This window comes from Oncorhynchus kisutch, linkage group LG1 (assembly GCF_002021735.2).
Source record: "Oncorhynchus kisutch isolate 150728-3 linkage group LG1, Okis_V2, whole genome shotgun sequence".
Lineage (NCBI taxonomy): Eukaryota > Metazoa > Chordata > Actinopteri > Salmoniformes > Salmonidae > Oncorhynchus > Oncorhynchus kisutch.
Window position 1 is genome coordinate 48,516,303 of NC_034174.2, and position 11,664 is coordinate 48,527,966.

Genomic DNA, 11,664 nt, shown 5'->3' on the forward strand with positions numbered 1-11,664 from the left:
ATAGGCAATCGATGGCACGGTAACTTTAGCTAGCTAGCTACAGTAAATTATATAACGTTAGCTATATTTTAATGTTAATATTAGTCAGCATTTACAAATATGTCGCTAGTTAAATTCAGTGACAATTAGATGTAATAATAGTAGATAATTACCAAATTTGACAATTAACAATAGCTTCTTCAGCTTCAACGAGTAGCTAACATTACTGGCAACACAGGCAAACCAACGGTCAAATAATTCTGAGCCCTGATATTTTTGAGGCGTCTGTTTCTCAAACTAGACAATAATGCACTTGTCCTCTTGCTCAGTTGTGCACTGGGGTCTCCCACTCCTCTTTCTATTCTGGTTAGAGACAGTTTGCGCTGTTCTGTGAAGGGAGTAGTACACAGCGTTGAACGTGATCTTCAGTTTCTTGCAATTTCTCGAATGGAATAGCCTTCATTTCTCAGAACAAGAATAGACTGACGAGTTTCAGAAGGAAGTACTTTGTTTCTGTCCATTTTGAGCCTGTAATCGAACCCACAAATGTTGATGCTGCAGATACTCAACTAGTCTAAAGAAGGCCAGCTTTATTGCTTCTTTAATCAGGACAACAGTTTTCAGCTGTGCTAACAAAATTGCAAAAGGGTTTTTCAATGATCAATTAGCCTTTTAGAATGATACTTGGATTAGCTAACACAATGTGCCATTGGAACACATGGGTGATGGTTGCTGATAATGGGCCTCCATATGCCTGTGTAGATATTCCATTAAAAATCTGCCGTTTCCAGCTACAACTTTCCATTTACAACATTAACAATGTCTACACTGTATTTCTGATCAATTTGATGTTATTTTAATCAACAAAAAATGTGCTTTTCTTTCAAGAAAAGTGACCCCCCCCATTTTTTGAACGGTAGTGCAAATAGACAAATAAACATATACTGCATTCAAAATTCTAAATGCACTCGCACATCTGAGCTATCTTTTTTGCAGGTGGATGGTAACAGTTTAATAAAATGATAAAAAATAAGGAACCCACACATTGCTCTTGATAGTATCAATGCTCTTTAAGCTTTATATATCGGCCTCATGGCCTTCGTCCGATCTGTTTTACCTCTGACGAAGGATGTGAGGCTGATACATGAAGCTTATTGAAGAGCAGTGATACTATCAAGAGCAGTGTGCGGGTTCCTTCTTTAAAAAAATTTCCCCTTCTCGTAAATAGAACTTATAAAAGCATGAATGGATAGCATACTATCATAGATACAATTTGGCTACAAAAGCCTACAAACATTTACAATGAATAGCAAAATCACAAGAATGGCTTCAGCTCAAAGTCTACGTTGAGACCCAAGGTAGCAAGGGTCTTTAAATTAAAGATCCAGGCAGTCTCTCATTTTAACAATGAATTGTCCAGGTCACCCCCTCTCCTAGGGAGGGTGACGTGTTCGATCCTGCTATAACGAAGGGACGAAATAGAGTGGTTCGCTTCCAAAAAAAGTGGTCTGCAAATGGGGACGACAAGTTTTTGCAACTAATGGTGCTAAAATGCCCAGAGATTCTTACTGATAATTCACGCCTCGTTTTACCCACATCATTTTTACCACAAGGACAAACTATAGGATAAATAACTGCCTTAGTGGAGCACATGATAACACCTTCGATTGGGATCTGTTTCCCTGTTTGAGGGTGTTTGAAGGATCTACATTTGTAAGTGCCATTGCATTGAGCACAGCCATTACACTTGTAGTTTCCATCCGGCAGAGGCGCCAATAGACGTTGTGCAGGTTTTTTTGGGGTGGTAAATCAGAGTTTACCAATTGATCTCTGAGATTTCTGCCCCGCGAGAATACGACCAAGGGAGTCCGAAAACACAATACTGATACTGTCAATAGAACTTTGTTCAGAGCACTTTGAATAGCACGTAGTAAGAAAGCAAGAATTCTTCTTTTTGCGAGACTGTCCTTTGGATTTGCTCAATGACAGTATTAATCTGAAAATGTTTGTACCCCCTCTCCTTGAATTGTCTTTGCATCTCAGCCATATTTCTGTCGAAATCTGATTGTTTTTTGCAAATTCCTTTGATTCAAAAGAATTGGCTGTACGGCAAACTGTTTTTCAAGGGAAGCGGGTGACAGCTATCAGCCCTCAACAAACTGTTAGGATCAGTAGGTTCCCTGTAAAGATCAGTGTATAGAACATTATCCTCACACAAAGTCATAAGATCAAGGAAACTGATTTGACGTGTGTCAGATTGCATAGTCAATCTCAGGTGCTCAGAACAAGAGTTAAGAAACACATGGAATGCCTTCGAGCTGTGTTGCATCACCCCTCCATGGAACAAATCATAATGTTAGGCAAGAAAACATTTTTGAAAGGATTGAGAACTGTCTGTTTCTCCATGTAACCCACATGCAAATTAGCATAGTTAGGAGCCATAGGGGATCCCATAGCAGTATCCTTCATCTGAATAAAGAAATCATTTAGAAACTTGAAATAGTTGTGTGTGAGTACTATTTCAGGCAATGTTATAATAAACATGCACTGGAAGGTAGTTCATTAGGGTCATGTTGCAGAAGAAAATGTTCCATGGCTTCAATTACCGCCCTCATGTGGAATATAGTCAAGCACACACCTGGTCCGATCTTTCTCTCTCCTGTCAGGTGGTCCATCTTCCCAGTGGCCGACATGGTTGCTGTATGGAGAGAACATTGACAGTGGAGAGAACATTGACGTCTCGTTTGTTATGCCGCTTTACTGCCAGCTGTTGACCATTCTCCTTGAACTCCACCTCCCCCCGTTGCATCTTCCTGCTTCCGAATGCCGGAATCCCCAGTCTGGACTGTGCCACAGGCCCCTGTGCTGTTGGAGAGAAGATGCTGGAATAATGTGGGACTGCTGCATCAATTGTCCACGTGGCACTTCCCGAGATGAGGAGCCAGAATGGTCATTACCACGGAACTGGACACACCAAGCTTCTCATAATGTTGGATGTCAGTGGTGGACCCTGTGTAGACCATAATGTCCTGGACAAATTCTGTCTTCACATCGCACATAACAAAGAACTAGACCCCGAAACCTGTGCCTTTTTGGAGGGAATGTATTGACAGAACGAACGCCTACCCTTTCATAACATCAGGGACTAACTAACTAACACAACAGGTTAGGTGAATTAACGTAGGAGGTTAAGAGAATGAGGTTAAGGTTAGGAAAAGGGTTAGGGCTAGGGTTCGCTACAATCCTACAGTTAGCAACAATTGCTGACCCGGACACAACCACTAGACGTAGCTGTTGTAGGCCTAGCTACTCCATCTAGCCACAATGGTAGAAACGTAAACAAATCATCTGTGGCGACAAATTAACAGTATCTGTCATGCCCTGACCAGAGTATCCTTTGTTTTCTTTATATATTTTGGTTAGGTCAGGGTGTGACATGGGTGATGTATGTGTTTTTGTACTGTCTAGGGTTTTTTGTAGGTTTATGGGGTTGTTTACCATCTAGGTGTTTATGTATGTCTATGGTTGCCTAGATTGGTTCTCAATTAGAGGCAGCTGTTTATCGTTGTCTCTGATTGGGAACCATATTTAGGTTATTGTCTATGTGATGTTGCATGTTTGCACTCAGTATTTATAGAGGTCACGGTCGTGTTGATATTTTGTTTGTTTAGTGTACTTTGTGTTTGTTTTCACCTATCATTAAAAGGATGTATTCACATCACGCTGCGCTTTGGTCTCCTCACTACGACGATCGTGACAGTATCATAGCACCGGCACGTGCCACTTGTATCAATAAATCACTATAACAAACTGGTTTGTGTGGTAATCATTTCTTTATTTACTCTTATATTTATATGTTTTCAAGTACTGTTGACAAATCATGCATTCTGGTTCTTCCATAGATTCTAATGGACAAATATGATATGTGCATATGAACTTTGCATTGATTATGATGAGCTAATGCTAAGCTATTTGCCAGCTATATGTGGTTTCCCTATCTCCAAAATAAGCCCAATGCGTTTCTGTGGGCAAATTTTTGGTCCTAAGCTTGTCGCCTGCCTTACTGACTTTGGGACAACATTAGGGCGGAGACATTAGCATCTCGTCATTATATGCAGATCTCTGGTGTCACGTAAACGTTTGTCAGACCAATGAGGTAAAGGGATGGTTCACTCGTCTTTTGAGTAAACTTCCGGGAAGCAAATGATGTAGTTGACACACCCCCTTCGCCTTCAACATGCATACTGCAAACAGACCCAACTCATTTTGTCACCTAGTCTTATCTTCGGTTTATGCGGAAAAGCATAAAAGCGTCATGTGATAAATAGTAATTGCTGCTATATAATTCAAATGATGGTTTCTGTCAGCCAGGAGATAGCTAAATATGATCCCTTGTGTTAGCTGACTCTTTCCTCAGACAAAGAGAATTGCTACTTCTGTCAATGTAGGAACAATCGGCATCCAAAATTACACCGCTCACATTGAGGACATAAAGTTGTAAAACTGTTGGTGCAAAATGTTTCTGTGAAGGAACCGTATGGCCAGCTCAAATGCTGATGGTTGCGTCAATTGTAACTAGAGATTCTAATGAAGTGTTCCAATCACACCAGTTTCAGCGTACGCAGTAGGGACCACTATATAAAGATCAGACCTGTGTGTTCATACGTGTCAAAGGGTTAATTAGTTCGAGGAATAGTGGACCAAATTGATTCCAAAATGTTAAATAGACCTCTGGAGGAATTAGCGTCCCATCCAGGTGATTTGCCTTTATTTATGCTATTCTTTTGCCCTTTTGAGTTCATTGAGAGAGATTTGGGCTCCCAGCCAGGTGGCTTCCTCTGTTGAGAGAAGAGGGGTTCTTAATTATTTTAGAAAGGACTTAGTCGGACTTGGTGTGGATTTACAATCAGAGGTGTACAGTTCTTTATAGAAGAGGTAGAATGTTTGATGGATTAATTTGTAGTAATTCCCCGGTTTCAGATTCAATAGTTGCTATGTCAACAAATGTATCATTACTGCGTAAGTTGTTGGAAACTAAACAACTGGGACGATTACCGTGGAGGTAATGCTTGAGTCGTACTCGGTGGATGGCAACTTCTGCTCTCTGTCTTAACAATAAATGAAGTTATGTCTTGACTTTACAAAGAATAATAGCTACCTGGTCTGAAAAGAGTGTTTGTCGAGAACACTCTAACAGAGTTAAAAACATTTCAAAATTGGGTATATCTTCCTTCATTGTGTTTTCTTCAACCTAGATGCAAATGCAGTTGTATTCTTTTTTTGTAAAACTTTTGGTGCCATCCCATATAATATGGGGTCATCGACTGAATTGTTATTGATCATTATGAAATAGTTGAGTTACATTTCAAATTAATCACAGAATGTAGGATTTTTTAGAAATGAAATGTTGACGCGCCATGTTGTGGCTCTTAGAAGATTCTGAAATTTGAAGTTGGCAGTAGTAAGCATGGTGGTCAGACAAGCTCATATGCCAAGATAATAGAGGTGTAGATAATAGTATGAAATCAATTCGTGAGAATGATTTATGCCTGAGTAGGAAGTGTACTCATTTGCTTTAGGATTATGTGCTCACCAGGCATCAATGAGGTTGTAATCAAAGACTATATGTTGGAGAGCCTTGGTTGAGTGCGAATTGTAGTTGGTCTTATTAGATTGTTCCCGCATATCCAAAATGACATTCATGTCTGTCCCAATAACCAGATGGAATTCAGTTAATTCTAACAATATGCTGTTCAGATAATCAAAAAAGTAGGATCATATGAATTTGGAGCATACACATTAATAAAGGCAATTTTCTTTCCATTATGGATACATTTAAGGAAATTGATTCTGCCTACATTTTGTTTGGGGCTGATGAAAAAGTAGGCAGTTGTACACATTCTTCTCTATTCTATTTGTTATTTTATAGCAGGTGTGTTTCTTGGAGCATTGCTATATCAACACGATTTCTAGCTAGGATACCAAGACAGCTGGAACGTTTGGAATTCCAAGAGAGAATGGCAAGCGTTGCCATTGTTTTAAAATGTATTATTTCTTAATGTAATGGTTATCTTTAGTGTTGATAAGCCCATGGATGTGAAACAAAAAGCAGGACCGACAGGGAAACGCACCCATTGTGCGTTCCCCACCCAGGGTGAATGAAGCTGCATCTCAGGTTCAGCTTGCGTAGCTGGGATCTCACATTGTTGTAGGTCACCCTCTGTTTTAGCAGTTCGGCGCTCAGATCTGGGTAGATGCTGATCCTCGTTTCTGCATAGGTCAGAGCCCCAAATTCCGCTGCGATGCAAACAATTTGCAGTTTGACTTCAAAACTGTGGATTCGTACAATCATACACCGAGATCCGCTCCGGAGAGGACCCATGCTGTGCGCAATGTTTATCAGCGGCATAGGACCCAGCTTCTCTTGCCCAAACAGAAAAGACCATGAAGGAAGTTGGGTTGCCCATTTCCACACCAGTTTCCAGTCCAGGGACCCGCATATTGAATTTATGGGAATAATATTCAATTCTATTCCATTTTTTAGGAGATTGATTTCCCCTCCTAACTTAGTTTGCGCTGTTATACAAGACACAGCACAGAGCTGAGTGTGGGGAGAAGAATGTACTGTATATACCTCATAGTCATAATATAGCTACAGAGGGGGCTTTGGTCAAGCCCAAGAGACTGGACCGGAGAAGGGGAGATACTGCTTAACATAGAGAGCGCAGAAACAAAGGGAGAACAGAACAGAGTAAAGGCAAAGAAGGAAAAAATAAAGTCTGGAAAGGGAATGAAAGATACAAAGATTAAATCAGAGATAGAAGTATCGAGAAAGAGAGAGGGGAGAGGATAAAATTAGAAGGGCTAGAGGTGGAGAACAAAATTAAAAGGTGGAATGAGAGCGCTGGACCGCGAGTGAAGCTTGAAGAGTTTGAAGAGGCTGTTCTTGTGAAGATGTTTCTGATGTCTTCTGATTGGCGTTTGACTATGCCCTGTGCTGTTGATCAAGCACCAAAATGTTTATGGGGCAGACATTTGGATTCCCCCCCCTCTTCTCTGTGGCGTCAGATTTAGCTGAGCGCTTGATGCCACTGCATTGATTTTGCTTCACCCTTTCAACTGACAAGAGGAAGAAGAGAGGGATCAAAAAAGAGAGAACCTCATCATGAGACCTCTATTGTACACAGACAGTCCCACAAGCCTTAAAGGTCAACATGAAAAACTCCCTTTGGAACACCAACTCACAGAATAACATGATGACAATTCAAATCCAACACCTAAGGGAAGTCAAAGAGGACCAGGCCGGCCCTGCCTAGTAGATTGCGTTGCAGGTTGGAGATTACTATAAGATTGCTCATATTTTAATGTGGCTCCTGAGATGTTTAAAGTGAAATTATGGAGAATTGAAAAGTACCTTGTTAAAACCTCCTGTTTTGGACTTAATGTGTCAATGTATGGCTCATACATGCACAATAAACCATATGCAGTCCTCTCCCAGCAGAGAAAGGCACATTGCTCATGATCCTTTTTAATGTCCTAGATAAACCTTTATGAATTACTATTGAAAACGAACACATTTACTACTGTTTGCCAATTCAAAATAACTATTGACATCGTGTTGCACTACTGTGTCACTACTACTCTTGTGCACATGTTATTTCCTTATGTTTGTAACTGTAGTTAAATCATCAAACAAGAAACAATAAGTTACATTTAATTCATTACATATTAAATTACATATTTACACTTTTTTGTTAATCCCTTTGAGGCCTTGTCTTCGTTCAGCTTTGATTTAATTGTCTTCAAAGCCTCTTTTTTGTTGCAGCCACATTTCTCCACCAAGTAACCTTTTACTTGGACAACCAATTATAAGCCATTATCAATCATTATGCTAACATAGGTCCTATAAGACAACGCAGGAAAACATTTTATAAATAATGTTAATCTTACCAACAATGGCCTCCAGTCTTCTTATTTTTAATTAATTTTTAATTTTTAATTTAACTAGGCAAGTCTCCTTGGCAACAGGTCAAAAGAGGGAAGTGGAGTGGTTAAGTTTACCAATATGAACATACCTAACATTTTCATACATACACATACTTATTTGCTAGCATGGCTAACACCCTGATCACACCTACAGCGTTATTGCACAAAATGTTACGCTACATCTACTGGAAATGTGTGCAACAGAAGTTCAACATTCACCTTCTTCTACCATTTCCGTCAAGCCGTCTACGCATACATTTTGACGCATACGTTCGATCAATCCAACGTATGCGCCACACAGAACGCACTGCAACTGCCTCTGCAACGCAATGCTGCAAGTAAAATGCAGCGTTCCATTGGAAATTAATGAACTGGTGTACCAAAATGCAATGACGCTATCGGTGTGATCGAGACATAAAACAGAGGCTACATAGCTACATTTCAATGGGGCTAGCAAACAGCTAGGCTAAACGTAAGACCATTTTGGCCAGCAATCTTTTTGATGTGGTAAAAAAGTTATATAAAACAGCTCAACAACATGAAAGTATTCATAAAACATACAGGAAAGTTCAACTTACTGATGGTACCAGCATAAGGGCTATGAAAGGCAGGATGTCGAAGGATGGACGATGATTGCATTAGGGATTGTAAAAAAATGGTAGCTAGCTAACAACAACCAACTACTACTGTTTTGTCTTTTTATGTGGTCGTGAAAAATTAGGCACTGAGCAAATTTCAGGTCTGCTGAGCGCAAACTTGAATGTTGTGAAAATTCTGTGCAACTTCTAGCACGTTTACTTTGAACACTGAGGCTGTACCCGCTTTAAGTTAGAGTTTTAACAATGGCCAAGTAGGCTACTGTGGCTATTTGATCATAATCTAGGCCTATCAGAGTGGCCTACCATCAAAAACAATGGACATGCATCCCATAACACTTTAACATGGAAATATCTGTTCTATCATTCAGCCTACAGCAGAAGCCAATGTGTTGTCTTCAATGTAGGCCTACATTCCATGAGAGTTTTGAAAAAAAACATGCAGGGCTTGACATTAACCGGTTTAGCCACCTGTCCTTCAGGGAAGGAGGTGACTGAAAATGTTGTGTTGTTTGGTGGAAGAAACCACTTTACAAAATAAAATGCATTATTATTCCTATACAATTTTTACAGACAATCAGACAAATGATGCTACCCTCTGCCTATTGGATTCTTAGCTTATTCAAGCAAGTCTCAAAATACAACACTGTCCCTTTAAGCCCCAAAAAATGCTCTTAACCTGACGACTTGCTTTTCAAAGATGTCTATAAACGTACCCGTTTGTCTGCAGTTGAAGGAAGCAAACATTCTCCTATTGCTGACTACAAAGTATCTATAACTGGGCTAATATCTCACTAACGAACAAAGGATATGAAGAAAATGTGCTTTGATCTCAAAAGAAGGTATCTACTCATGACCATAGCTGTGTACACAGTCTAGTTCAATTAAATGGTACAGATCCATACATGGCAATGATCTATTTGCATATAGGCCTACTGCAGCCCTATTAATGTATTGTAATGTAATGGAACTGAGAATGCCTGGGAAATACCTTATAGCGTATGTTGCGGCAGAGCGCTCATGATCGGGGTGGTGTAAGTCATGTAGAACAGAGTTTCCTAAGTACCACATTCCAGGCCAAGCGTTTACCGCTCTGTATTTGACGGCCCCCTTTTGAAGCCTATCACAAGACAAATCAACTGCTCGCTTTAGGACTCTGAAGTGACTGAGGAGGACAAGTGATAAAGGACAGACCATCTTATACGACTCAAATGTAATGTTTCCTCTAAGCTGCATGCGTGCGCAGGTGCGCAGTAGCCCCGAGACTGACAAGCAGCTCGCCTGGCAGTAGAGTGCAGAAGAATTATCAGCCCACGGAGAGAAGCACTTTCTAGAGTTTTCCCTGTTAGTTAACACGATCACTGTTTCCCTTTACTGTGACAATTGTTCTCGAATCAATGCAATATTAGCCACTTTCAATTCAACATACCGAAACAAAACGAACTATGCAAGAGATTTTGTTTTGGGCAGAACGCATTAGAGTAGGATTCTATTGTGATACTCAGCCTATACTCTACACAGACAAGTGCGGCACAAGTGTTTCTTTTTTATTTGAAGTATTCTTTTTCGCTGATGAAAGTTAAGGGCCATATATTTCAAAAGATGTATCACAAGCGATGATTATTGATATTTCTAAACGTTAAAACACAGCGTCAGGATTTTTGTTCACTTGAGCCAATTGTAGGCGAAGCTTTAGGTTGTGTAGGAAATATCAAAGATGATGATAATATTTTTGTTAAGATATGAATGTGATTTTAGTTTTCTAAAATGATCATAGTTTTGATGATGCTTTGCCCCAGTAAGTAGCCATACCCAAGGGATCTCAGAGAGTGTGTAAGCACACATCCCTTTTTACCAGTGTGCATAAAGGATGAGTTGAGAATTAACATATCAGAAGACGACAAAGTAGCCTCTCTAACAATCAATGTTACTGCTGAGTAGCTGTTCAAAGTACTGTATCTAAGAAAGTTAATTTAAGTAGGACCATCCTGTTACTCTCTTCAAATCATAGTCAACTATACTGCTCACATCACCCCACTGGGGACCATCGACATAGCTGATTAGCTATCTTCAGAGAACCTCTCTTCCTGGGAGTGAAAGTAAATACCACCCTGTTAGTCTGCTTTAGACTACAGGACAAGGCATTGACGCCATGGACAACTAAGAAGAAGGACATTGTGACCTCTTGTGGAAGATCAGAGCCTTACACTTAAGAGCTCGGGAGAAGGCCAACGGATCCCTTTCCACAAAGGCCTGGGTCCAACAGAGATAAACGATGAAGGAAGACATTCAAACACATAAATACATTAACTATTTCTTACCCCCAATGGGCGGTGGTTTGGGGTAAAGTATTATGATTACAGTGAGCGTAGTTCCAAGTGCATAAGTCTGTCTCTCTTTCTTTCTCCCTTTGTTCCTCTCTACTCCTCCCTCTTTTGATAAAGAAGCAGTCATGTTGTCGTTTGTCCGCTAGGGACCTGTTTCCATCGTATTAAGTTTCTAATCGATAACCTATACCGTGTGTGTGTATCCTGTGTTATCATTTAGTAGTAGTAAATAAATAATTAAATCAATTTTTGTTGTATGGAATGATCAGTAAAGCTGGGGTTTGTGTAGGGCTCCCGAGTGGCGCATCATTGCATGCAGTAGTACTAGAGGCGTTACTACGGCCCTGAGTTCATATCCTGGGCTGTGCCACAACCGGCCATGGTTGTGAGTCCCATAGGACGGCGCACAATTGGCCCAGCGTTGTCCGGGTTAGGTGAGGGTTTGGCCGGTGGGGCTTTAACTTGGCTCATTGTGCTCTAGCGACTTCTTGTGGCTGGCCGGTTGCCTGTGGGCTGACCCCGGATGCCAGTTGAGCGGTGTCCTCCAACACTACAGTTGTTGATTGCCAGAGATCATCATCATCCATCACATAGGATTATGCTATATGTAATCAATACATAACTTTCAAGGAGCAAGACATTTGATGCAAACATATACTGTAAGTATAACTTTTCCATTGTATAAAATGACAGTATCACATTTGTTTACTCGTTTGCCATACGAGTCTGATGAGACAATGCATGCAACAATGGGAACTAGCCTGCAACAACCAAAC